This window comes from Lepeophtheirus salmonis, chromosome 3 (genome assembly GCF_016086655.4).
Source record: "Lepeophtheirus salmonis chromosome 3, UVic_Lsal_1.4, whole genome shotgun sequence".
Classification (NCBI taxonomy): domain Eukaryota; kingdom Metazoa; phylum Arthropoda; class Copepoda; order Siphonostomatoida; family Caligidae; genus Lepeophtheirus; species Lepeophtheirus salmonis.
The window spans coordinates 26,728,258-26,755,653 of record NC_052133.2 but is presented as its reverse complement, the minus strand read 5'-3'; the positions used below and the strand labels follow the sequence as shown (position 1 = coordinate 26,755,653).

The 27,396-nt window shown below is 31.9% G+C and overlaps 1 long non-coding RNA gene across 1 annotated transcript in view; it reads right to left on the bottom strand.

Annotated features, from left to right (window-relative positions):
- The window catches only part of LOC139904981 (uncharacterized), a 146,928-nt gene extending 119,785 nt beyond the window's left edge, over nucleotides 1-27,143 (bottom strand). Inside the window, exon 1 of the long non-coding RNA XR_011779345.1 lies at nucleotides 27,003-27,143. This is a non-coding gene — a long non-coding RNA (uncharacterized lncRNA). The remainder of the gene's footprint in view (nucleotides 1-27,002) is intronic.
- Nucleotides 27,144-27,396: the final 253 nt, after the last annotated feature.

The following is a 27,396-nucleotide window of genomic DNA, read 5'->3' as shown; positions in this document are numbered from 1 at the left end:
CATGACTTTGCAACGTTCTAGGCGCTTATCACGTTGAAGTTGAGACAATAAAGGTCTCTCAATCAACCTTAGAGATTGGCCACCAACTTCTTTTACAGCCCTGGAAATGGTGACCTTATGAACATTCATGTCTTCAGCCACCTTTGTCATGGAAGTCTTTGGGTTGGCCCTGAAGGCCTCCTTCACCTCATCCACATTTATTTTCCGTGGTCTGCCAGTCCGAACACCCTCCTTCAGATCTATTCCCTCCTTGACAAGCATCTGGACCTTGAACACAGTAGTCCTGGATAGTCCAGTGTTTTTGATTATCTCCTTACCAGACCTACCGGTGCAGAGAAGAGTGGCAACCATATGACGTTTGGCCTTGTCATTCATCGTAAACAACTTTGTTTGATGCGAGTAAGATAAACAAAAACAAAGCCAAAAGATTTACAGAGTTACTTGTGCTGGAATTTTTATTTCCGGTCACGGAACCTCGAGATATAAGCGTTAAATAATTAGTCTGCGTATTTATGCAACTACCGGTATATTATGTATAATATATTCACAACATAAAGAATGGTGGGTAAAAAAAAGAATAATATTTAATATGAGATTATATATATAGGTACCAAAGGTAAAAATGCACGGAACAGTAAGACTCGTACCGAACCACGGTACACCCCTTTACCGTGCCAGCCCTGGTATACATACAACTCGATATTTCATACACATATTAAAGTCCGTTATAGGCCTTGTACTCAAATTTGTGTGATGCATGAAGATACCCAAGAAATTCAGCTATAGTTTGAAACCTTTGTTTAATTTAAGGGACTTATATTAGCCCCAACAGGGCCTCTTTCAATCACAAAAGGTTTCAATTTCTCTTTTTTTCATTTCGTCTAATGAAAGTGGAATTTGGTGACGCACAAAGATCTAATTGGTGTAATTTCTTCATATAATTCGCCAATGAATTCAAATATTGAACACACTCAATTTTGAGAAAAAAGTATTTTAGTTTGTTTATGTTCTAACGGCAAAATATATCAACTATCTTTATTCCTTGTTTCCGAGTCTTCCTCGTATCTTAAAATGTCAATTTAAAAAAAGTAGTGGGTACTAGGATAATGTTTATATTATTATATTTTTTGAATCAAGAACCATCAATTATTACTTTTTCCCATTATTAAAACCATTACTCATTCCTTTTATGGTGGACAATTCTTAATTAGATTGTAGTATAACGTCAAAATTATATCAATATGATATGAAGAAATTAATCATCATTCAGAATATGTATATAGAAGGCCAAAGTATATTCTGTTATAATGTAGTATAGATTAGTGTTGTATTGACTCGAACAATTATCGACTCAAATGTTAAAACGATTCACTTTTTTTTTTATTTATGTGTGTGGGGGGGCAGGAATTACTAGGGGCGTCCGCAGAATTATATAGGGGGATTGAGCTACGTTTTCTAATGATATTTTATTCTACCAAATTAATTGGGGGGGGGGTACAGCCAAACCAATTAATGTATTTGACTAAGAAATTTCATGAAAGTTTATAAGGCTCAAATATGGTTTAGGTAAGAATTGTTTTGGACTTTACGGGATTGGCGGCCTTAAAATAGTATTTTTATAAAAACAAACTCTTTGACTATCAAATGACTACTTCATAAGAAGCAAAAATAAATGCATATAAGTTTTGAGAACAATTCTGGCAGCATATTGGTATATATTTTCGCAAAAAAAAATAAAAAAAATAAAGGAGATTGTAAGGCCTAGAGAAGAAAAAAAAAAGAATTGAGAATAAGCCAAATGATTTTTACAATAAGATGAAAGTTGAGTGAACGACAGTTCAACTACTATTTTTTATTCTATAAACCTTATAATATCCTTGTTTTTAAAGTGTGCAAAGATACATAACACATGCTTTTATTTATTTTTTTATACGAAGCAGAATATTTCAGAATTGAATTTTAATTTCTTAACGTCCGGGCAATGCTTGAAGCCCCTACTCTATCTATCATTAAATCTCAACTAATGCTTTAAGTTTTGTACCACTACTCCCAAGTTTTTTTTCAATCAATCACAATTTAACTTATTTATAAGGCCAGTAAAACATTTTCTTGCATTTTTAGGGTCAAACTAGCCAGCTTATTTAGTGGAGTTTGCCTGACAACCCATTTTTTTCGACTTTGACATAAGGTAAATTAAAAAAATAAAATAAAAGATTCGGCCTTTTCGTTTTTTTTTCTAAAACTATATCTAAAACTCTTTTGATAAAGATCGCAAAACTGTCAAAAATTCGAAATTACACTGAGTACTAACAGAAGCAGACGGCTCTGGATATATTTTTGTATTTATAAAAGTCAAATTTCATGAGGAAGAAAGTATATCAAAAATTACTAAGGAGTCCTGTTTTCAGCTCAAAAAAATTGATAAAGACAAAACATATTTTTATGCATGCCAAAAGTTTATTTTATATAAACAAAAAGAAAAAAATAAACATAACTTTTAAAAACCAAGAATGGATAGTAGGCTGATATTGGAAAAAAAAACATAATTAATTATATTTTATGCGAATTAATAGCAATATTATGAAATAATATTACTTTATAGCGTATCGAATTAAAGGTCCATGGAACTATAAATCATTCCCCCCCCCCCTTTTTTAAGACGGTTTAATTTTATCTGTTTATTACTTCTTTTTTTTTTAAATAGAACAATGTTATAAAAATATTTCACAGACAAATAAAGACAGATTATCTTTATTAACTGTATATGATGGAGTTTGTGTGTGTCCTTTATGGATGTCCAACTGGAAACTGAAACTTAACATGGGTGTATCTTTTGAACCTTGTCAAGGGGGGTGTCAATTTTCGAGGGGGTCTTGTAAGGGAGACTTATTTTATATCCGAAAAACAAAAAAGTCGGCGTAGATTGCAGTTTTTTTTAAGTAGATAAAATAAGTTTGTAGAAATTGGTCTTTAAATTTGGCACATAAAAATTGATTTTTAACTGCCTTTGGCATAATGATCAGTTCCAGCCTGGTCCTGAACTTTGCACTGCATTCCTTTACAAAACTCAGATCACGGTTGGTTCAAGCAGTGATGATGGCAGTCTTCAGTTGGTCCTTTGTTGTGTATTGGACACGAAAAATTTTACCCTTGAGGAGCCCAAAATTATCAAAGTCCAGAGGGAATAGTCCAGGATGGGGGGAGACCAAGAGTCTTGCTTTTCAATCTTGTTGAGGTGGATTTTGCATCGGGCCACACGCTTTACTCAATCCAAAGGCTTCAAACCTTGACGAATAGTTCTCTTGTAGGTATTAAGGTTACCATTTTGTTTCACTAAGCGGCGCATGTTCGTCTGGCTGATGTCTAATACACGTGCAAGGACATTAATGGTGACCTTGCCTTTTCTACCTTCAATGGTGCATTGAACTATCTCAAGCCTTTTTTGGGCCTCTGTAGCATTGATATAGACCTTGAAGAAGTTTTTGGTGAAACTCTGACCCGGTATAGAGTAGAAAGGTTACATCCAAACACTTAAGAGATATCTGATGGTGATTTCCCACGCGCAGATTACTCCAGAATTGCAGCTCTGCATTGCTCAATGATTTTGGTTATGATGATTTGATTTATGGGTTCACTTCAATTCTTTTTTCTATACAGTTTTTTAGACAATTTTTTTACAATTTTTTATTGTTAAAAACATTGAAATATAATAAATTGTACAAACAAAAATTTTTACAAAAATAGACGTAGGTACTTAGAAAAAGTGTAATTGTAGGCAAGTTTAGACGGATAGCAATTTTCAGCAAAGGTCAATTTCCCTAAAAACTGTTTTCAGTTATGTTTTGTCTGTAAAATGGATGTGGAACTCAAATCCATAGCTTCTCAACGATTCTCTCGGAAGTAATTAGCGTTGATTTCCGGGTTTCTACTCTCTCTATGCAGCTGGTGTTTTGATGGATCCACATATTTAGAATAAATTAAATAAGGAGAGGGTCACTACGAATGTAAGCAGATTGTATTTATATTTAGGGAGTGAATTATTCTTTTAAATATGATGGGGATATTTAGGAGTAGGAGGGATGGGCGGAACCACAAGTACATTATTATAAACCTATATATATGTACATACGATCAGTAATTAATTGAATACAAAGGAGGTTTTTTTTTACAAAACCCCAAATTGAAAATGTATATACATTATAGATTTAATCACTTACTCTTTTTGAAAGAAAATAAACGAATGAGAGATACTTAAATAAGCATTACAACATCGACTATCTAACTACTATTCAGCACTTACAATTACCACACGTACTTAAATTAAATGTTTTATATATTACATAAATAATAATTTATTCAATCCTATGTAATACTTTTTAATTCCATAGAGTCTTTCTGAGAAAAATATGAGACTCATTACTGAAAAAAAAAAACCATTTAAGTACGACTTTATCACCATTTTTTTTTTTTTTTTTTTTTTTTTTTTTGAATAACAAGGTTTCATTACGTAATGTAAGGATAGCTGAAACAAAATTAAACAACCTTTGCTTTTATCAAATGTCTCTAAGTGTAAAAATCTATGAGCAACAAGAAAAATGAGAGCGACTCTCCGATCTCCTCGGCACCGGTCTTAGTGCCGAGAAGGCTGCAGAAACCGTTGACATTTCCCTCCGGATTGCTTACAACATCAAAAGGTCAATTAAACCCTCATACAGCGAAGGAGAATCCCAACTCCTGGAGTAGCAAAATATGGCTTACTTCTGGACTGCCACTATGTGGCACTCCTCCAGGCTCGACCTCAATCCCATGGACTTTCCAGTTTTGAGAGTCTGAAAGCAGAATGTCTGCCACACTTTTTATTCAACTTTGGATTTGTTTCGAACTGCTATCATGACAGCGTTAAACGCCATGGTCATAGCCTTCATAGTCTCGAGCTACCAATCTGTTCGCCTGTGAATCGAGACTGTTATTAATTGTGAACGAGGACATATGCTCTAAAAAATATAACTAAATATAGTATTTAAATATATCACACATTGGGTTTGAGTTTTCCTTTTCTTACTTCCGTAATATATATATTTTTTTTCATAATATAAACTTCCTTCTTCAAAGTTTTGGGCTCTTACTCGGTACAGTAGAGGAAAATCGTATTTGACCCTTTGCCGATTTTGTAAGTATGCACAATGACAAAAAAAAACAACAGTTCATAATTATAATGGTATGTTTATTTTAACAATGAGAGACATTATATTAGCAATCACATAAATATTTATAACAGGGTTTTTGAGTCGTATAATTAACCAAAGGATTATTAAGAATAAAATGTATATAAAAATTGAAAATCCATAACCAAAGAATACAAATCTAGCCCAGAATCAATTTTGAAAAAAAAATATTCATTCTTAATTTTATGTTGATGCATCAATTTTACAAATAACTCAATAAATAATTACTTTGTGCACATTGGTGTAAATGTTTGTTTTTTTGTTTTGTTTTTAATTCCTTCAAGCACTTCCTCAATCCCACCTAGAGAAGAAACGAAATGTTTCTATTTGATTTTCCAAATGGATTCATATCAATATTTTGATGATTTATTTTTTCCATTTTGAAGTACCATTTGTCAAGTGGGGAATGATAAAAAAAGTCTATTAAATACTCGAGTAAGATGAGAAATTAAAGATGGAAGGGAGAAGAGTAAATAAATGAGACTCGGTCCAAAACCAATTTATTTTTTCAGTTCGTACTTGTAATTTTTTCTAGACCGAGTTGACCAGATATTTAGATCTCTACCATGTTCGAATTGTAAACCAGAAATTAAACATTTTTAAATTGTGGAATAACTTTTTGGTTCTAGGTTATTTTGCTAAAAACATTTTTGCCGTGGGTAATTTTACCACCTGTATGTCATTTTCCCTCAAAGAGATTTTGCCGCATGACATAATCGCCACCTTTTTATTTCTTTATATTATCGGTTTCGTACTTTACTGTTTATTTCGATCAGATTTATTTTATAACTAGGACATTAAGAAAAAAATAAAGTAGTGATCCAATAATTAACGTTGAAACCAATAATATATATATATATAAAAAGGAACAAATATGTCATGCGGAGTAAAATCTCCTAGAAGCAAAATGACCATCCTCAAAAATGTACACGACAAAATTGCCAGTCACTGGACCAATATTCTCCCCTTGTCTGATTTATGAGTTATATATATATTACATTGGGGAACACGAATTTTGTACAAATGAATTTAAGGCAAAAAAATGAATTTATCTTTTAGCAGAGTCTCCAAACTGATCTCAGTTGTTCTCTCAGGTGTCTGAATTCTGAAATATCTGGGGTTATATTAAAAAGGGACTATTATTGTTCAGAGTTAATTTGTTCGCCTTTAACCAATCACCAAATTAAATATACGATTTATAAAAGTTATGACTAAAACATAAAAAAAAAAAAAAAACTTCATAAGGCGTTATTTTTAGGAAAATGTTCACTGTTTGGAAATACAACTAATGTAATTTACAATTAATCTATAGAATAGGTCTAGACCAATTTTAAATTAGACCGATACAGACCGAATTTTTCTATAAGGTCAATTTAAACCATACTTCTTTAAAGGGCCAAAGTAGTTCGGTCTACCAAAAATTATAACTGTCCCAGAGCGTTTTAGGATTTTCTCTCTTACCCTGATTAATTAGCTAATTAATTAATTAAGGCTCATGATGAATACACACCTCAAACAGACAATCATTTATAGTATACCTACATACATTTGCAGCTAAAAAGAAATTAAATTCTTTATTTTTGTTGAGTTGTTTTGCTACTAAGAACCCTTTTTGGCTTGCAACGAAAGAAGCCCATTTCCTCGGTTCAAAACTCTTTTGAATGAGTCTTTTGAACTCGTTTTTTACCCTTTTTGGATGCATTTGAGGGGAAGGCCTCCAGTGTCCGTCTTCCAAGCACCGAGGGCCTAAAAAATATTATCTACCAGTACTGGGACTCCATGACAGATGACTACATCTGCATCGGGTGCTAGGCCTTCCGCCTCCTCCTGAAAGGTATCATTGCCGCTAAGGACGGCTACATTAATGATACAGAGAGCTCAGACACACATCTATTGACAGTCTTAATTGTGTTGAAATTCAATTTTTAATTAATAAGTTATATTATTATTGTTGAAGTATATTATTCAAAGTGTTTAGATTTTAATGGAACACTTGGTAAGGGAAGGGAAGTTGTCAAATTGGACCCGTAACTTGAGGATAAGGATTGGCTCTGAGGACTGTGATAATCAGGCTTTTCAGAGGGAATCAGTTATTATCTCTCTTCTTTCCGGATGGAATGAAGAGTCATTCATAAACTTTCAGACCCCACTCCTTCTAATATCTTCTCCCGTCTTTTTATTGTTATGATTATTTCATAATCATAAAAAGGTAAAAGAATACATATGTTGTAAGAAACTGAAGGTGTTGAATTATATGAAAACAAAACGAAAAACGTGACTTTGAGTCTTGAATGTTTGTATATTCACGTACGTTTGTTTCTCCTTCATAGGTAGTCTTTAAATCAAAACGAAGAATCTCACACTTTTTCCTTTTTCTTCTTATCACTTTTATAAGTTCATCAAACCCATGTAGGGACCGATTGATATATTCCTTGAATAATTAAGGCCTCATCAACAGGGAGCTTGTCTTAGGATTTTTCTTTAGGAAGGGTGGGGGGAGGTTGAATAATTATATCATACTTTTCAACAAACACCTCATTTTTTTTAAAGTAACATTTCAAATTTTACCGAATGATATTTCATTTTTTCCTGACTCTGGTCTAAGATAACTCTATATGGATTGGCTTTTTTCAATTTTTTCCCATAATTGATAGGAACCCTTTTTGATCAAATAATTTGGTTCTTTTTTGATGAATAACGATGATAATTTTTGATCATTAATTTGGTTCATATTCGATAAAAAAAAGTGGATCATTTTTGATGGAAAAATTTGACTCGTTTTTGATAAACGATTTAATTCTTTTTGATAAATAATGTGGATAATTTTAGATCGAATAATTTGTTTCTTTTTTGATAAATAATATTGCTAATTTTTATCATTAATTTGGTTCATATTCGATTAAAAAAAGTGGATCATTTTAGAAGGAAAAATTTGACTCGTTTTTGATAAACGATTTAATTCTTTTTGATAAATAATGTGGATAATTTTAGATAGAATAATTTGTTTCTTTTTTGATAAATAACATTGCTGATTTTTTATCATTAATTTGGTTCATATTCGATTAAAAAAAGTGGATCATTTTAGAAGGAAAAATTTGATTCGTTTTTGATAAACGATTTAATTCTTTTTGATAAATAATGTGGATAATTTTAGATCGAATAATTTGTTTCTTTTTTGGTAAATAATATTGCTAATTTTTTATCGAATAATTTGGTTCATTTTTGATAGAATAATTTGACTCATTTTGATAAATAATTTTATTCCTTTTGATAAATAATGTAGATAATTTTTGATCAAATATCATTTGGTTCATTTTTAATAAATAATATGAATAATTTTTGATCGAATGATTTGGCTCATTTTTGATAAAAAGTTTGATTTCGGATTTACCTTGTCCACCCTGTATATATATATAGGGTGGACGCTCCTGATAGAAAAATGGTATTTTTAAACTATTATTTAAAATATTTAAGAATCGACCTTGGGATTTTTATGGAATTGCCTATCACTACTAATTGGAGTTTTAAATCTATTGAATATATTTTTTGTGAATTTGTCATAGCAATTACGATATAAAAATTATGTACAATATTATAAAATATTTATTAGGATCTTTTTTTAATACTTATGTTCGCCTACAAACCACAAACCACATTTTGAATCGTTTGTCACATTTTTTATTCATTTGCAAATAATATTGAAAGTAATTCCTGAAGCAATTGTTGGCTTTGTTTCATCCACTTACCAAATGCATATGGAGCTCATAAATAAATGTGTGGACTTTGTGAATAAATAATGATATGTATGTACATAGAATCAAATGTTTCCGGTATCTACAAAGGACTAACTGATTGACAGATATTTGTCTATTACAAGAGGGATTAGAATAGTACTCACAGATAGTGATTCAATGGCACATCATGCCACTCAAAGTTAAGCATTTATATATTATGTATTTAACAATCTTCAAACTCTTGAGATATCTTTCTTTTTTTTTTTTTTTTTTTTTTGGCAAAATGAACGACGTTCATTGAATTGAAATCCTTCTATTTGCACACAATACTTCGTCTTTCTCCCTGTCTTTTCAAATAAAGAAGACTTCCTTGATTTGCTTGGACAACTCAATAATATGTAAATAATGGCATTGAATGCTGAGCATAGAATCAATTCCAACCCATGAGTCATGGATCAATTTGTAGGGATTTTTTCCATGATTAATTATATTGAACAAAATACTCTCAACGCAAAAGCAAATTAGAATCATTTTTCTCAAAATTGAGTATGGACTTCTTTTGTATTCTTCCACGACTTATCATAAACTTTTGTAGACAACTTACCCATATTAACATTGTGGACATGTAGCAAATTGAACTTAGAACAGGCAAGATTGATTATGTATCATAAACAGTCAGATAAAAGGACTGGTTATCTTTCAAAAACAAACAAGTAAATATGCAACTTAAGGACATTTAAAGTCTTAAATGAATTAAATGCATTATTCTTTGGTGTAGATATAATATTTAGATACCAAAATAGTGTTGAGACGTGGTCCAAAATCTTTTTTTTTTTGGTTCGGTCTTTCGCAATTTTTCTACAGCGATTTAAACTTATATTTCGGTCTAGATCGCGATCTTTGACCGAAATGAAATCGTTTTGCAAATTTTTCCTTCGGGATATATAGACCAATTTTTTGGGGTCTCAATCTATGTACCCATTTTCTCCCTGATTCTGATTTATGAGTTGTACAAACATGATTATTGCAACACATTAATATTATATGACGTTATTGTAGGTTGATGGTCACAGTTTTAAACATCACATGACGTCATTAACAGTTATTCTAATGAGCGCGACCCAAAACTTACAGTAGGATTTAATTACAATTTAATCCCTCTTATTTTTAATTAAGAGGTTTCATTACACAAAAAACATAAATATGAAAGTTTTGTTTTTGATTCCATGTCTCTAATTCCTCTGTTTGTAAAGCCTAGTGTTCAGAATCCAGGTGTAAACTGCCACCACTTTTTGTGATTGTAAAAGCTATTTAGACTAACTAAATAGGTAATTAGTGGGGATTAAGTCAAGGTACTTTGTTTACTTTTTTTTAAGGGTTAAATATATTTATTCATTTTAATCAATACATTAATAAAACAAATGAAATATTAATATCATGTTCTGATTATTTTTTTAAGCATAAAAAGAAGAAACGACAACTTGATGTTTAATTAATATTAGATTAAAGACACACAGATTAAAAACAAACAACGGGACAATCCAGAGATCCGATGAATAAATCAAATAAAGATCTGTTCAGAAAAGTGAAAACCAATCCAGTGGTAGATTTTTATTTTTATTGCCAAAAATCCCCAAAGCTTCTGAGTCGTTTTAACCACGAGATATTCAGTGCCTTCCACATACCTCTGTAGAACCAAGACAACAGCGAGTTGTTGGAGCATTAATCCTCCAACTTGAAACGTATGCTCTTGCATGTGGCCAGACTAAATCTTCCCTTAATTTATATATGCTCAAACATATAATCTTTCAAAAAGGCACGTATCTCTGCAGATTGAATGTTTTTGGGAGGATATTGATATCCCAGGCCTTCAACTTTTCATATCTAGTGAGTGGGGTATTACTAAAAAAATATGACATTTTTCTGTATAGTAAATACAAAATTTAATTCATTTCTTCTTTCAGCATCGGCACTGCAGCTAGAAACTTCAATAACTAGAAGTGAAAAAGACTTAATAAAACATAACTCCCTAAGACGGAGCATATGTCTTCAAATAGTCGTCACAGGGGTATAATTTCTTAGTCTTATCGATGTTGATGGAGAGACCTAGGTTTTTTGTTTTTTTTTTGAAATCCTGAATGACTTCAATGGCTTGGGAGTGCCTGTTTGTCTTCTGTTCTTTTTAGAAATAAGGTAAGATCGTCTGCATATAATAAGCACTTCATTGACTTTTCATTTATTTTCAGATCTTCAGGGCTGGAGTTGTAGTTAACAATCTCGTTCAATCCATTCATTGCAATCCAAAAGAGGAATGGTGATAGCAAATCTCCTAGCCGAGCTCCACACTGAACATTAGAATGAGTACCAGAAATTTCAATGCTCGATGATGAGTTCCTAAGGATGGCCGAGACCATGACAACAAACCCATCCAGCAGTCCGTACCTATATAGTTGTTCAACAATTAACATGGGTGAGAGAGTATCGAATGCCTTTTCGAACTCGACAAAAATTGTAGGGTACTTGGATGATGCACATAAGTTTTACTCCGAAGAAGAAGAAGTTAAAAAAGGAAAACCCAATGGAAAATCAAGACTCTAATATTTAGGGCACGAAAAATTATTTATCATGGCTCAATTATTTTTTACCATCTTTCCAAAAAGGTTATAAAACATTGAATAAAGACAAGTGACGTCCATTTTTTTAAGTTACTTTGTTTGCTTAACAATAGAGTTCATGAACAATTAATCAAAGCAAGCAAATCTGGAAAAATTTATTTATTCTTTGGAGGCAAGGAGGAAAACGGAAAAACCTGATGATAATAGATTTTTACAAACAAAAGGCAGAAGTATAAAAAGTAAAAAAAAAAGGCAATCTTCTCCGTGCTGGTGTTTATGTTGAGAAGGCTGCAGAGAACGTTGGCAGCTTTATCCAGAGTGCTTACAAAATCAAGAAGTCCATAACACCCTCATACACCCAAGAAAAACCAAAGCTTATGCAGTAATAATATGACTAACTTCTGTTTTGTCTCATTGTGACCCTCCTTAAGCTCTGGCTCCAAACCCCTCGACTTAGTAGTTTGGGACGTTTTGGAGAAATAGTGCCCGCTGCACCTCTCATCCAAGTTTAGACAGCATGGTAGGCTATGGACACGCCCTTAATCAACAAGAGCTGACAATCTGTTTGCCAACATGTTGAGGCTTTTATGACTTATGAAAAAACACATATTGAATAAAAAATATACCTAAATATAGTATTTAAACATATCACAAATTGGTATTGAGTTGAATTTTCTTGATTGCATAAAAATCAAATTTTTGGTTATTATTTATGTTAGTGCATGTTTTGAGTCCTCACTCTCTAAACAATAGCAACAGACCTAATTTTAAATAATACAAATCCGGACCCAACGTTTCTTTGCGGTCAATCCAGACCGAATCTTTATAAAAAAAACAAATTATGTCGATCCACTATAAACCATAACTGTTCCAGTTCGGTCTAGGACTTTCAAACCCGGATCCAACACTAATGCATACAAATTACTAAAAAAATATATCGCAATAGTTGGTCTCAACCTACTTTCAAACAATATCCACATACCCTCCCCAAAGCTTATATTTACTTATATATCTTGATGAGTTTGGAATAAATAAAATAGGCAGAAAAACAGTTCAAGAGTGCAGAGCAGGGGTGGGCTGGAGGGGCTGTAGCCCTCCTCCCCCCCCCTCTAAAAAATGATTTGATTTGATTTTAAAATAATATTTGAAATTTAATTAAATTTTTTAAAATTTAGTTTGTCAAATATTTCTTCCAAAAAATTTAATTTTCTGTTAATAACTATGGATTTTGGAAAAAAAAAATCCAAAAACATTAATTTTTTGTGAACAGCTGTAAAATTTTGAAATTTTTTGTAAACAACTGTGGATTTTTGGGAAAAAAACTCAAAAATTTAGTTTTTTGAAATTTTTTTCCAAAAAATTATATTTTTTCTGAACTAATGTGGATCTTATAAAAAAATATAAAAAACTTAATTTCTTGAGAATAGCTATGGTCAATTGAGAGTTATTTCCGAAAAATTATTATTTTAAATTTCATTTTTGTGTTTGTTGTCTTAAAAATTTTTAAAATCCGAGCCTCGCCACAAAAAAAATATATCTATAATCTTGCAAACATCCCTACACACTATTACCAACATATCTATTATACAAATAAAAATAGGCAGATTCGTACTTATATATCAGCAAAACTTATTTTTGCTCATTAATTAATGAGTTGAAAATCATTGAGGTGGGTTTTTAAATGTTAGCCATTTTATAGCAATTATATTCTTTACCTGCTCCCATTTGAAATAAATCAAGCAAGATATGTAGCTTTTTCGAAGGGCACGAAAAGCATTTAGATATATATCCATGCATAATATAATATGTGTCGAAGGAAGATGAACCATTTATGAAATTAAGGAGTGAAGGTCATGTTTGTTGATTAAAATATGTATAATTCAATTCAATGGTACGATTAGGGGGTCTATACAATTGATTCATGCGTAAAGAGTTAATCATGTCAAAGAAGGGGAGGGGGGATTAATGTCAGTCAAAGTATGGGGTATGCTGTTTTCTGCTCCACACAAAAATTTGGATTGAACAAAAAAAAAAAAGCATTAACCGTGCTTGGGAATAGTTTTCTGAAGAAATTCCCAAAAAGACTTATAGTAATTATCACCCTCGTATTGCAGAGAGAGGGGATATAAAGCTAGAAAGTTTTGAAATTTAAGTTACCCCTTTTCTCATTAAATATATTTTTTTTAAAGTTTATGAAGTCAAAATAATCAAAAAACTCTTATATTTTTTAATATAACATATAGATTTTGTAGCAAGCACCCCCTGTATACTGCTCTCCAATTACTAGGGATAGGATTTCTCTAAGAGCGCAAGGAGAAGGCAGAAGCGTGATATGTGGAGTTACTGAATTATTAGTTGTTTCTTTCAACGGATTCCTCCTTCACCAATTAGAAAAATATAAGAGACGAGAATTTTGAAATTTCATTTTGCCCCAAAAGTAATAACTAACTAAATACAAATTGATGACTTTTTTTTTAAATAGAGATTTTTCATATTTACTTTCCTACCTTTCTACTTTAAAAAAAAAATTAAATGAATTATCATAATACTGCAAATTATTTTTCCAAAATTGTATAATTGGCGGAGGAGGGGCAATTGTAATTGCTTCCCATCTACTACGCCCCTGACCTATTATGCTAAATTGCCTATGGAAGCAATAACCCTTTCACTCATCTGTGACCTTCTTTGTTTGGTAGAGCCTAACCAGAAGTATAACTTTTAGTCATATTGGAAATTTTTGGACAACATTGTAATATGTATTCCTTTAAAAATGAATCAAACTGAAATATTAATTGAGACATAAAGAAGGAAACCCCAACTTTTATGTTATATACATTTACATCTGTTTATTCAAATTCGTGTGATGAGTTAAAATATCAGAGAACTTTAGCTTTAGTTTGAAACCTTTGTTTCCTTTAAGAGAATAAATAATAATTGGTTAGATGGGGTTGCACTCATTTAAGTATAAGTAAATATTAGGGTATTGTAATTACTCCAAATAACCTAGGAGTCTTGTGTGAAGTCTATATACATAAAGTATATTAGTTTCTCTAGAAATCACTTAGGTGTGAAACTACGCACAGTGAGTCCAACAGAAAAATCCCAATTATTTATGTATTTCATATATAATTATTGAACATTCATCTCAATATGTCATCGACATATAAAAGTCGAATATATGCCTTGTATTCTAATTACTGGGATGATTTTAGCTATAGTTTAGAACATTTGTTTGATTTAAGACTTATACAGGTGTGCGCCTCTAAAACTGAAGACTCTTACAATTTTACGCCATCCACATATCCGTGATTTTATTCAGTTGAAACCGGTTTATACTTCGAGGCAAGGGGCTTGACTAGTTATAAACAAAACTCCAGCAAAATCTAAATAGCAACAGTGAAACAACAGCCGATAATATGGAGAGACGTCGAGTGGCAATTTTGGAACTTTCCATGTGGGGAAAAACTCCCACTGAAATTGCCACACCACCGTTTACAGCGTGGTAGCCAAAGGTACTCCTGAGGCGGCCACAAGATCTAAGTCAAGGCCTCGAAGGTCAGACGAAATGGTTGCTGCCGTGAAAAAGGCAAGAGAGGCAAGGTCACCGTCAGCGGCCTCTCCAGGGAGTTCAACATCAGCAGAAGGACCATGGACCGGTTAGCTAAGAAATATCTTGGCCTTAAGATCTACAAGAGAACCCCTCGTCAAGCCTTCAAGCCTGTAGACAAGGAAAAACGCTTTAAATTTAAAGGAGTGTTCTTTTTTTAAACGTGCACACCTGTATTGTCCCCGATATGGCCGTAAAATAAAATCAATAATTTTTTTATTCTTTTTAGGAACGATTTTGAGCTTAATTTTGGCTACTTTAAGCGTAATTTGCGGTGCATATTTGAGTCAACTACCCAAGAGTATGAACTATATTTCAGAAGCTTTATTTGATTTAAGTAACTTATATTGGCCCCAATATAGTCTTACAAATAAAAATATTCTCATTCTTCTATTTTGACGATACGTTTATTAGTGATATTTGCGACACACCCAAAGGTTTAATACGAATAATTTATTAATATAAATTGACGATAATGCATATATTAGAATGCAAATGTAATCCATACTTCATTTTGAGAAAAATCATTACAGCCTTTTTTTTTCTTTGGTTATTGACGTGCCACATAAAATTGATGTAATTAGTAGAAGGGCCGTAGTTTATGCTTCTTTTTACTCGTTTGTAGAGCATTCACTACATAAATCATGTAGATTGGACTGTGAAAGTGTGTTTGTTTGTAGAATATAATATTATGTGCTAAAAAGTTATGGTTACTTGATTGAAAAAGAAAAAAAAACTAAAGCAAGCAAATACTAACCAATTTCAAGTCAATGAATAACAAATCTCATGATTTATTCTCGACATTTTGACCATAAATAATATTATAGGAAGGATTATTGCCATTTTGTATGTCTGCATGTAGAAAATTTCAGTAAGAAAATTAAAAATTCCAATCATGTATATCCATAATTTTGAAATATCTGTTTTCTTTTTTGTTAACTAATTGCAATATGTATGTACAGGGTAGAAACTAAGAATTGACATAATTTGCAAATAATACATGATGCACAAGTTATCTAAGTCGCCACTTTAGGGCACTCTCTTAGGTAAACGTGGCACTTAGGCATCTAATCATCCTCTTCTTCTTCTTCAAATTCGTTTTCCCAAATGTTTGTAAAAGGCAAGAAGCCCTCGTTGAAATCCTCACCACTAGCGAAAACATAACAATTGTTCAAACTCTGGGACTCAGTGAGACGTTGGTTTGCAGAGTTAGGAGGGAATTTGATGTCTCTAAAGTGTGATAGCAGGACTTGGGTCTCTCCTACACCTCGAAAAAAAATCTAAGAGGGGTTCAAGACCATTTTGACGATTTCATCTCGCTATAATTTGGCTTCAAGCTCGCTGGATCTGACTGTGATATTTTTTTTTTTTTTTTTTTTTGTGGGGCGTGACCAAACGACAAACAATCTGAACACCATAAATGACCTTATCTGACAGGTCCAGACCAAGTGGAGAAGGTCTGATCGTGCTTTCGGCCTCTTATAGAGACTGTAATTTTAGGTGGATGTGATTTTGTTAAATAAAAAAATTAAAATCTATCAAGCTTTAAGAATCCGGTTTCATTTCTTTTAATCTAATAACTGGTTAGAGAAAATTGCATTTGAAAAAAATAATCATCATTCTTGTGGCACAGGCAGCTTGCACACCCTTTATTATATACTAGTGGTAGTATCCAGTAGTGCCCAAAGTTATTAGGCGTTGACGAACATTATCAATTTTGTTTTACTAATATGGAAAGAATATTAGCTGTTACTCTGCATTTTTCGTGTGTACACTCCCATGTAGTTACTCCTTCAATTCTTAGACGATCTCTCCTCAAGAATAATAAAAGCTTGAGAGAAAAAAAATTAAACGATTTGATACGCCAAGGAGTAATTTAGCTCACTTCTAAACATTTTTTTTTTTTTTTAATTATATAAAGTGCTTCCCTCATTTTTTTTCTTTTTTAATATAAGTTAAAATAAACGGCTACGAAAATCAATATATAGTATAAAATGCTCCAAGTTTTGTTTCATTTATACTAAATATCAGTACTACAAACAGAGCATCCATTCATACATACGCCAGATGGCTCTTAAATTGAATCAAAGTTAATATTTAAAGACTTTCTACAACCCGTATCAACTACTCACTGAATTCTCAAATTATATATCATTTGAACATAATGAAGTGGCCTAATTCCCTTAAGTGAACATTCTTTTCGATTGAAGGAAGCAAGAATTGATGATATTATAAATCATCAGGAGTGCAACTTTGTTTTATTATTAGAGAAGGTAAAATGAGGGAATTGCATATCAGTCCTCGGGACTGATACTTAAGACTGTTGGTCCTTCGGACTGTCAGTACAAAAACTGATTTAAAAATAAAACAAAGTTGATTGACTTAAGAATGTCGGTCCTTCGAACTGTAAGTACTAAAACTGATTTTAAAAAAAGAAAAGTTGATTGAAGTGATCAAGGACTGGTCTGGACTGGACCATATGTCTAGAATTCCATGTATTGATATATACTAAACAGGATTGAACAAAGTAAAAACATGATTCGATGTAAATAGACTAAAGACCCTATTGTCGTGTTATAAACAATTTCTAAATATTGTATAATCGGAATCTGGAATTTTTATTAGAATATGCATTATTTTTTTAATCGTCTCATCACTATATATAACCTTATAATTTAGAATTGCATGAGTGTGTAAATTGTTAGCTCTCACCTAGTAAAAGAACATAATATTTTTTTCATGTACAGAGTAGAAGGTGGAGGGCATTTAGAAATAAATGGAAAAAAACCAAAAGTTTCTTCATAAACATAGTCAATAGAATAATTAACAGATAATAATACGATCTAATATATAAAAAGAAATTGCCAATCCTTAATTATTTTCAAAAAAAAAAAAAAATGATGCAGCAGGTTTTGAATAATTTATAGATCAAGGTATTTAATTCAACTCCACAAAGAAGAATACCCATAATAGGTTTACATATACATATAAATAATCCTTCCTAAGAAAAAGAAGAAAAAAAAACTCATAATATTTCAAGAACGAATATTTTGTTACACACAAAATAATATGATTTAGATAATAATAATAAAAAAAAGCTCTTGATTCTAAATAATTCAATGGGATGGAACTATCTAAAGCAGAGGTCACTAAGTGGTGGACGCCGGTCTACATCCAGACACAGAGGTGATCCTATCTGGAGCCGGATCTATAACCGCAATACCTCTATATACAGACGTAGTTTGAACCAAAAAGTGTAACTCCTTAAAAAAAGGCAGAAGAAAATGTAAACAGAGCTCAGCGTGAGTGATGCACAAGTTTCGTCTGTGCTAACATCCTAATGCTAGCAACAGGTGATGGAAGAGGCTCCCGTTAGCTTTTACGTTTCGCGCTAAATTATACGTAAAACAAATGATGTCAGAACAGAACTCAGTAATTGAATTGCTGGGAAAAGTTATTATCTTGAATTCAATGTGTGTACGTTCGCGCCCAATTGATTCCTAAAGAAAGAAATATACAGTAAGTTGCATAAATACGCGGACTATTTGTGGCAAATAATTAAATGTATAATAAAATTCGAATGATGTTGTTGTTGTTTTCAGAATTATATAGTAGAGAATTTATTCTGGTATAAAATTTACAATAATTACTGAATATAACCGCCATCAGGTCCTTTGACAACCTCTAAGTGCCCTCGGAAGGCCTTGCACACATTGATGATGTAATGGTCTTCCATGGCTGCCCATTGTTCATTGACGCTGGCCTTCAATGAGTCCAAATTCGGGTGTCGGGTAGTACAGGCCTTCTTCTCAATTTGCCACCACACACTGTAGTCAAGGGGATTCAAATCAGGTGATTAAGGTAGCTCAATGTTTTTGTGAAGGCCTCCTTCACCTCATCCTTATTGATTTCCGTGGTCTGCCGATCCGAACACACTCCTTCAGATCTTTTCCCTCCTTGACAAGCTTCTGGACCTTGAATACAGTAGTTCTGGATAGTTCAGTGTCCTTGATTATCTCCTTGACAAACCTACCGGCGCGGAGGAGAGTGGCAACCATATGACGTTTGGTCTCGTCATTCATCGTAAACGACTTTGTTTGATGGGAGTAAGAAAAACCAAAACAAAGTTAAAAGATTGACCGAGTTACTTGTGCTGGATTTTTTTATTTCTGGTCACGGAACCTCGATATATAAGCGTTTAAAAATTAGTCCGCGTATTTATGCAACTACTGGTATATGTATTTTGCCAAAAGGTTCCTTGATTAGATGGAGTAAATGTAATACTATTATGTTTAATTATACTTAATCAGTACGACTCCATCTAACCAATTAATGGAACATTTAAAAAAAAATGATGTCAGATCAGAGCTCAGCTCGTGAGCAGCCCAGGAAACTCACAGATCAATGGTATTCATTGTTCATAATGTTTGCCAATCAAATCTGTCCATTCCGGTAAGGATTGCAACTCAATTCAGGGCGTGAAGTAAAAAGTCAGCTGACAGAAGTTGAAGAGGGATAAGCAATCGAAGGAGTAAAAGAGAATGAAGATTTCACATGGTGTGATTTAAGAAAAGAAAGTTAGGCAGTGATAAGAGGGCCTTCAACTAAGAATGGGTAGACATGTTATTTCTTCTCACGGACAATTTAAAGCCCCTTTGTGTCATATGTTTCGAGGCTGTGGAAATTATAAAATGTATTTAAAGTTCATACACACTAGGCTGCTTTAATAAATATGACGCTGAATCATAACGTAAGATTATAATATTATGATTTTCCAGACCTCTGTTTTAAGGAATGTTATGTAACTAAACTTCTTTGAATGCTAATTGAATAGTCTTAATCTAAAGCCTTAAAAGAAAATAGTTCACGTGATCAATATTTGTACAAAAGGTATTGGTCGCAGCAACACTTTTTTGTGTCTGCTAGGTGCATTAAATATTACTCCATAATAACTAACTATACAGCCTTTATGAACTCGCCCTTTCAACTGAATTAAAAAGTAACATACAGCATAAAAGAAAACGATAAAGGGGCATCATCTACGGTAACATAAAAGCGACATCTTTCGTAGGAAAAAGATAACTCCACAGCCATCCATCTCCTGAAGCTAGGAGGCAATTTTTGCTACTTTTTTTAAAGCTTTGCGATACCTATGTATGTTAATTATAATATAATATTGATCATTGGATTATCTAACAATTAACATACAAATTTATACCGAATACTTTGTCAGTTGTCAATATTTAAGTCTCTTCCTCCCTAATACTATGTCGTATAAGGAATGTTAATTGGTTGAACTCGAATTAGATATTGATGTGAACCCTTGAAGCAACTATCAACTATTTAATTAATAATCACCACACACGGCGTTATCTCATTAATCAATGCAGTTATATTATGTTTCGTTGTCAGCTGTAGATGTTTCTGCATTTTTACTCCCAAATCAGTGTTTTGAACGTTGTTTGGTTGAATTTGAATTAACTCTTGTCAACAATTGTTGAGTAAAAATTCGTAAAATACCATGAGATTTTGGGCCTTTTGTCTGTTTTATTAATATGCAGGGGCAGGCAACATAACTTCAATTCTGATCATGCGTAGAAATCAGGCTGTATAAATAGTTGTGTGATTTATTTCTAGAGGCGAAATTATAATGTGCTTTTTTTGTTATTGTTTTTTGAAAATATAGTGAGTGGTTAATGAGGAAAGTGCGTTTGCTGTCGAAACTCAATATTGCCAAAAAATAGTTTGATATATTCATATTTAAAAAATTAAACTATTTGAAATTTAACTCTTGCGTTTTAAATGGTGCAATTTATGAAATTCGGCTAGTAATATACAAAAACGAAAAAAAGATAGAAATAGTTGTCCAAGCATAAACATAACAAAAGGAGTTTCAGTATATTTTATATTCAAATTTCACTGATTATTATTGGCATTAAGTAGTATTCAATGCAGATATTAAGTTCGATGTGTTTTTTTTAATCCATAGAGCCATTTGATGGAGCTTAAAAAATATATATATTTGAAATTTGTTCATTTTACGTAGTCAAAATATCTACTTTGAGCCCCAATATGATGACCTCTTCTTCATTGGGGATGCAATTTATGACATCAGTGAACACGACCTATCAAGTTGATCTTTTTTATTGTTCAATATATCAGATGTCAGATATTGGGGCTCTGAGAAAGGTCACAAACATTTCTTTTTTCCCCATATAAAAAGATACTTTTGATACAGGGACAAGAAATAAATTGTTCATTAAGTTTCCTTAATTGCTCATAATTATAGTGGTTCTCAATGTATTATTCTTCATTAGGAGAAAGAGACTTGCACTCATGATTTGATGTGTAATTTGAATCTGATGAGCTACATGAGAAGATGAGGTCTGACAGTATATTCATTTAAATAATAATATACTTATACTCCATGCTTCGTATTAAAGTTTACAATGAAGATTTTTATTCAAACTTTATTAAAAACTAGTTCGTACAGACTGCGAGAACAAAATTATGTTCATTTCACGTGAATTATAACTGAAATTGACATAAATATTTTTTAATATGGCCTCTGTCAGCCTCAATGAAGGCCTCTATCCTTTTCCTGAATGTGGTACATTCCTTAGGGATGTAGTCTTCCGACTATGGCAGCACATGCAGCCTTAATGGCGGATTCCAAAGATATCATAAGACATGTGAAGCTTGTTATATGCGACCTTTACCTAGATGGAATCATCCAAAGGATTAAGATCGGGTGAGGTAGAAGACAATATGTTCTTGCACACATTCAAAATAAGCTGGGCTGTAGACAACCTCTTCTCTTTTGTGGCCGTTGTAATGAGATTTTTCTTCCTCCTTGATCTGGCTTTTGCTTCCAATTCATGTTTAATAACCCTTTGAAGCGTAACTTCGCTCACATTCGTCTTATTGGTCTTAATCTTCAGTAGATTTATAGAAAAGCAGTTTTTGTCACGCATAATCATTGGTGTTGTCCTTACTCTTCGTTTCCGGCCTTTCCCAGACTTTTTTTTTATTTCAAATCGCTTCCTAATACCATAGACGACCGTCCAACTTATTCTGAGATCGTTGGCAATCTCAGATCTTCTGGCGTACGAGCATTTTGGGTACAATCATTCTTTTGGATTTTCCCATTATGTCGTCTTTGAAGATACAGCCAATATTTTTAAATAAAAACAATTGCAAATAATTATTAGACTTTAACGCAGCCTCCCTATTGTAAAAATTTCTATCGAAATTTAACCTGTGATCATTTCTTAAGTGAAAGCTTTAATGAGACACATTGAAAAAAGCTTCTAGGAATTGGTAGAAATGTTCCATAGATACATAAATGCAATATATATTAAAGTCCTGATTTAAATTCAAAAACGTAATCAATGAATCACATTGTCTTGCACAAGCATGAAATAAATTATAATTCCCTTAAAAATTGAATATCCTACGGATTATTTACAAAGGGTCTCCACATTACTTCTTTTTTTTTTTTTTTTTTTAGGTGGGGAATATCTTGGTTTTTTGAATTTTTTGGAAAAAAAATTCCAAAATCCATTGCCATTCACAAAACAATTTCAAAAATTAAATTTTTTGAAAAACAAAATGTCAAATATTAATTTTTGAGAAAAGGTTATATTAAATTTCTTGAAAAAAACTTTGAATTATATTAAATTTTTTGGAAAAAATTTCCACTATTAATTTTTTCTTTATTAATTTAACCCTTATTTTACGTAAAATTGTACAATCTTGACCAAAAAATATCTAGCAAAAAGCAAAATTTATTTAATTTCCACTTTCTGCGGACGGTCTTTTTTACATACTCTTCAAATAATATTACTGAATATTATAATAAAAATTATGTGATGAACCTACTCTGAATTCTCTTGATTAGAGTAATTACACAAGTTATTAAATTCTAAATAAATGGAAGTTTATCGACGTCAATATCATCACTTATTTTCGCACATCAGCTATAGATCAATTTTATATTAAATTTATCCAGTTATAATTGTTCTTAATGCATAATTGGTATTTAGATACATTTTTTGCTGGTAATTTTTTTACAAATGAAGACATTCATTGATATCCGTAGACATTAAAATTTTCAATCTGATGTATTGTACCCACTGCCAGGCAAGACAGGCAGATTTTGACAAAACACGCAACCAATCATAGCCAATGACGTCACTATTACTATAATTCTCAATTTAATGTGCCGTAACGACTGTTGGGCAAGAAAAACAGATTTTGACAAAACACGCAACAACTCATCTACTATGCCGTCAATATTAAAAAGCATTCCGGAAGTCAAACATCATTCGTACACGCATTATGGGATAACCTAGCATTTCTATTAACTTTTGGCAATGGGACTTTGTGCAAAGTGTCTGCACACGACATTTCATCAGACCTTATTTTATTCTAATTTATTATTGTACATATGCAGGAAAATTGACTTAATTGGGAAAATGAAGAAATGTCGTCTTTATTCCAGATATCTGGATTTCAATGCCCAAGTCAACAATAAAATATTTTCAACTCTATATCAAATTATAGTCGTACCTGACACGTCAAGTATGATTATTTTTTTCTGTATCAAGTCTGATTTGTATATTTTGAGTGTTTTCACCTTAGTACATATATAAATAAGTTTGACTCATCATTTTTTTTAGAAAAAATCATTAATGCACATGAAAATTTAAACAGTTCACTATAATATTGTATTATTTTAAACATGGAGCACATTTCATATGTGGTCATTCAATTCTAAAAAAATAAATCCTATGTACATATATGTGCAAATAAGATTTGCTTATAATAGATTTGTTTGAAAAGGATTAACGTCTCAATTTGTCATGTGTTTTTAAGCCATTATTTTAAGGATTGTTCATTTATTTACACTTCAAATGAACTCTTTAGGCGTAAAAACATTTGACAAACCGAGCTACTTATCCTTTTTTAGCAAAAATCTTAATACACAATATTTTTCCACCTGTAATTGCAGTTTCTCATAATTGGCACATATTTAAAATTAAGCCAACATTTTGCTAACAATAAATTAACTTTCATTTGGATTTCTGATTTTTTTTTTCTTACACATAAGTTGCCTCAAATCAATGAAAAGGGTAAAAATACTCAAAAAAATTCAAAAACTCCATTTGATAACAAAAAAAAACAAACTAATTACTGATTTGTCAGGAAGGTGTTGACGCCCTAACACTGCTAGAATTGAATATACAATATAAAAATTTTTGAAAAAGTAAAATTTTGTAGACTTCATTGTTTTATTAAATATGACAATATATCCGAATTTTATTTTTTAACGAAGTCTCCTTGTAAATCTACAAACTTTTCCCGTGAAATAACAGACAGTACGGGTTACAAAGATGGGACCATCCCTAGGATAAATTTGGAGAGTTAGAAAGATACCTTGTTGCACAATAAAAAAATAAAATTCAGTACTATATTTCCCAAAAACACTCACATCTACTAACTCAAACGACTATAACATAACAAATGCACGTCCAAAATGGCTGAAGCTTTAGTGAGTAATTGTCAACAGATGCTAAATAGATGTGGCTAGCTTTTATTTACGAGTACAACTATCAAGGTAGAAAAATTTTCATACCACCCTCGTATAGGAAATGTGCTTGTACATATATAACTTCAGTTGAGAAGTACGCAAAATATAGGGGGGACGATGAAGGATTGATCAATATATAAAGGAGTTGATCCATAAAAAGTTTGGAGATCCCTGATATAGTATATTGTGAGTCCTTATTTATACAAACTGATGTAGTCTATTCCAGTCTTAGAATCGGTCCTAAGGACTGATCCTATAAGTCCTTGGACTGACCCTTAAGACTTGGGTCCTTTGGGCAGTTGGTACTATAAATTATCTATAAAAATGAAATGAAGTTGAGTGACGTCATCAAGGACAGGCATTATAAGTTTTTAGGACTGATATGCAGGACTAAACTAGACGGGACTGCAGTTTTTAGTCCTAAATAGGGACTGAACCCACCCCACTCTGATATGGACTCTTATTCAATATATATTAAGAGCTACTTTTAAAATTCAAACTGAATTTTGTATTTCAATATTCCTCTTCCTTTTGTAAAAATGAGTTATTTGTATATGTGTTTAATTAACACAAAAACAATCATTAACATTAATTAAAAATAGGTTAAATGCCCAATATACATCCAGTTCAATATTCTATAGATATATTTTGGACAGTAACAGACTTTATATTCAAATTTCAGGGATACGTTGGGATATCCAAGAATGTTAACTATAGTTTATAGACTCCATTTGGCCTCGATAGGTCTTTTTCAATCAAATCTATTAACTGTTCATCTATAAATCTGACAATCGATTTTGGCTACTTTCAGTGCATTGGAAGACGAGCCCAAAAAAGGATTATAACAATAATTTATTGATCGAAATAGAGGATACTTCAACTCAAATTCAAGTTTGAAAAAAAATATTTCAAGATTGATTTTGTGTTGAGGGGCCAGATTTTTTAGTTTAGGTACATTGATAATAGTATAAAGTTGACCTAATATATGTGCCCTGTCAACCCAAAAGCAAGTGTAATGTGCCGCAAATGGCACTTATTTGTACTCTAAATTGATCGTCACAAAAAAAATTATGAGAAATTGATTGATTTTATTTGAAAGGGGGACATTTAAAGGGTCAATATAACTCTCTTAATGCAGACAAAAAAAGAGGTTCTAGACCAGTGGTTCTTAACCTGGGTTCGATCGAACCCCCGGAATTCGTTGAGACACTGTCAGGTATTCGGTACGAGTGTGCCGCAACAGTGATGTATCGTTCAGAGCAAGGGGGATACCAACATGAAAAAAGAACGCGGTTGGACCCACTGTGAGATTCAAAAAAAAATTATCCTTATTAGATTTAAAATATTTAGTTGCTTAGTAAAAATATGTTTCACAAAATTAATACAGCCCATTCGTGTTATTTGTGACGTTACGACCATCCTTGGCTGCACGTGATCAGGCCCCATTATTAAGCTTTGATATATATGTGTTGCAGGGAACTTGCTGCACTCTGTAGTGATTTTATATCATTTGTAACAACATATTTTTGTGATAAATATTTTTCGAGGATGGTCGACGTAAAAAAGGAGCAAAGTAACAGACTCTGTTACAACTGATGCATGGTTTATTTCTTGCATTAATAAAATATATATTGCTATATTCTGCAGAAATCATATTATTTTTTCTAATAACAAAGAAGTTTGTTGAATGCATTGATGAAGCTTGCAGGATTCAATCTCCCCAATAAGGCTTAGAACCACTGTTCTAGACTATAGTTAAATTTCTTGGGTATCTACAATCTTCCCAGAAATTTGAATAATAGGCCTATAATTGATACAATAAGGTCTATAAACTAATTGGTTCTTTGTACATATGCAGTCTTTTTCTTGATTTTTGATCAATATTGTTTTAATATAAACCATCTTTTACACAAAAATATTAAAGGAACGAAATGAGTAACTTTGAAATAATCACATCTGTCATTAAAAAACAACCCCATAATTTTTATATGTAATTACTCAAGTACAAGTCCTCGATGTTTTTTAATAGTTGTAATTTTGTTTTTGCAACATATTCATTAAATATTGTGCATCTTTGACGAGCATTAATCATGGTTTTACAAGTATACTTTTAATGACTATCAATCATCTTTTGGTCATGTCATTCAAAAGAATTGCAAAATATTGAATATAAGTTCAATCTACAAGTCATCATTACTAAAAAAGTATGTATTTTTTAAAAGGGCCTACCTGAATAATAATTTGTAATGATCCAGTTTGTTATATATAGGAAAATACACTTTTTACATAACTTAAAAAATAAACAAAATAAAACAATTCACACACACACACAAAAAAAAAGATTCTCTTAAAAAAATATATATGAACGACCCACAATTAATGCTTGTCGACTTGAAACTACTTTAAAACGTGAGTATACACTGAGGAAGGTTCTTCTTAGGGAAAAAATTTCATCCCCCGTTTTTTCGCGTACGCGCCGACGCAGTTACGCAAAGTAGTTCTTTCATTGCTAAAAAGAGATATATTTTATTATTCATTTTGTTACTTCTGTTTAAAAAAAAAAAAGCCCGAGATTTGAATGTGGTCGGTGGTAATTGATTGATTCCTTCATGAAAAGTTTAGC